The 2,352-nt window shown below is 39.5% G+C and overlaps 1 long non-coding RNA gene across 1 annotated transcript; it reads right to left on the bottom strand.

Moving 5' to 3' along the window:
- Positions 1 to 250: 250 nt before the first annotated feature.
- On the bottom strand, positions 251 to 2,106 carry LOC127750801 (uncharacterized). Its single transcript, XR_008011851.1, has 3 exons — positions 1,310 to 2,106; positions 607 to 899; positions 251 to 504 (listed from the first exon to the last, which is right to left on the bottom strand). It is a non-coding gene; the product is annotated as an uncharacterized LOC127750801 (long non-coding RNA).
- Positions 2,107 to 2,352: the final 246 nt, after the last annotated feature.

The following is a 2,352-nucleotide window of genomic DNA, read 5'->3' as shown; positions in this document are numbered from 1 at the left end:
GGCACAGGAGCATCATCTTCATGTCTCAGCGGGTTGCGGCAATGATAGGAAGAGAGAACTTCGTTATTGAAATTGCTTTCTCTGACGGCACTTTTGCCAGCAGGCCTTGTCGCCCCAGGTCCAGGCAGGTCTTCCAGATAAGCATTGCAATCAGAAACCATGTAAGTCACATTCAATATCAAAAAGCTGACTGTGAAAAAGAATGTAATTTTTTCTCAACAAATGTTGCTTTTATTTCTTACTTGTCTTGTATAGGTTGTACCGCTTTGCCAGGTCCTTATGCAGACAAGGACTCGCATTGCATATGTAGCAGTGTTGGAGGCCATCAGAGAAGCGGCACCTACGTTCCGTCCTCGTATTGTGGTCACAGACTTTGAATGCTCACAGATGCAGGCATGGGTTGAGGTCTACGATGTGATTGTTCAAGGGTGCTATTGGCATTTCTCCAGAGTAAGTGGTCCAAATATTCTTCATTATTTCTGATGCGATGCTGAGGTGTAAAACCTGTAAAACAATCAATTTATTAGTGCTGAATAGCTTCAGAGCATATGTTAGTCAACAAATTCCCAAAACATATAGGATTGTTTTACTTAGAATAAACCTCACCTGTTGATTTCAGGCTGTCACCATTCTCAGCCGGACTATGGGCCTCACAAATTTTCTAGGCTACAATGATAGGGCTCACTCAATTGTCAGGAGCCTCCTAGCTCTACCTTTGCTCCCCAACCACATGATCGAAGAAGGATTCATGAGCCTAGCATATGAGGCTACCGATCTTGGCATTTATGCGCTCCTTCATCAGTTCTTCCTGAAGGTTCATGAAACTTGGCTGGCAGGTTTTCGTTTCCAAATGTTGTCGGTATTCTTAGCAGAGCACCGCACAAATAATGTCTCTGAGTCTGCAAACAGAATGCTGAGGTTGAGAACACAAGTTCACCACCCAAATGTGTCATTGTTCTTGGGTAAGAATAAAGCATTTCAGCTGAAATGCAGAAGAATGCAGGGAACAAGGAAATGGAAGTCCCATCTTAAAGCATACTGATTTGTTTCCTTCCTCCTTGCATGCTTCTGCATTTTAGCTTTACCGGGATCCTGGTTAGGAAATCTGGACCAAAACCAGTTGAGAAAATGCTGTCATCCCATTTGAACCATGTCGTCTACAATTATCACCACGAATTTTTCAAATTACTTGCTGTAAAGCAGATCTGTGTGCATTTTTGCTGGTACTGGTTCTGGTTCTGGTTTCCTGCGACTAATACATCTTACTTCAAAAATTCCACTGTCTATTTGGTTTGACTATCTTTCTTACCAACTTGATTTATTTTGCAGAAGCCATCCGATCCATGGAAACCAACAGCTATTTGGATTTGGTGAGTCTTCACGGACACATCAATCCTGGTAGGCCACGTAGGGCATCTGCCATTAATAATGATGTCTACATCATTAACATCTCACATGACCTGATGGCAGGTCATCTTACTCCAAATAGGTTTTTGCACCTTGCCAGTACTCGTATGTACAATGTATTCAGACATTTCCTCAATTTGTAATCTTAATGCTGATGCCGGCATTTCTTTCTTTTATATAAAATAATGACTGCCAAAGGATCTTTGAGCTGTCTTCCTCCAGCTGGTAAGACTTCTGTAATTGTTACTTCGGTTTTAAAATTTTGTAAACATTCAATGCTAAATGCAATATGTTCAAATGGTTATTACTTACTTAATGTAAACACACAGGCAATAATGTCTTCTTATGCCAATTTCATTCATTTGTCTACCTGTCAATAGTCAACTTCAGCTGTTGAGGCAGGATAAGTTGTTGCTATCGACAGTTGAACTGCTTTGTTGATAAACTTGCTTTCCTATTTTATCGCTGCCTATTTCATCACTCACTTTCCAATTTTATTTAACTTTTTTGACTGTCAAAGTGAGTCTATTTCTGTCTAAATTCTGACTAGTCAGTCGCCGATTCATCTATCAGTTCGATTTGCTACTTTTATTAGCCTCTCTCAAAGGCGTAGTAGTCTCACAAACGTTTTGTCTTTTACTTTATGTACTTCATTCATATCTAAAGGAAACATTGTCAAACTGTATTTCGTAGCCCCCTTTGATCATTTAAACGTCATGTAAAATTTCTGTTTTGTTTTGCAACAATGCCGCTCGTTAAGTTTGTGCGAGTTAGGTTAAGGGCGCCTCAGCCAATAACAGCAGAATCATTTTTAGTACAGTGTATTAATATGTAAACAAACAGCTCAAACTATATTTCAAAAACCGAGTACCATGACACTTGTATTTCTTGCACTCTGCTATAATTTTTAGCAGATGATACCTTAAATACTTCAACTAAATATAA

The sequence above is a fragment of the Frankliniella occidentalis genome, unplaced genomic scaffold (assembly GCF_000697945.3).
Source record: "Frankliniella occidentalis isolate FOCC.00 unplaced genomic scaffold, Focc_3.1 Scaffold262, whole genome shotgun sequence".
Taxonomy (NCBI): domain Eukaryota; kingdom Metazoa; phylum Arthropoda; class Insecta; order Thysanoptera; family Thripidae; genus Frankliniella; species Frankliniella occidentalis.
Note: the sequence above shows the minus strand (reverse complement) of the source record. Positions and strands in the feature narration are given on the sequence as shown.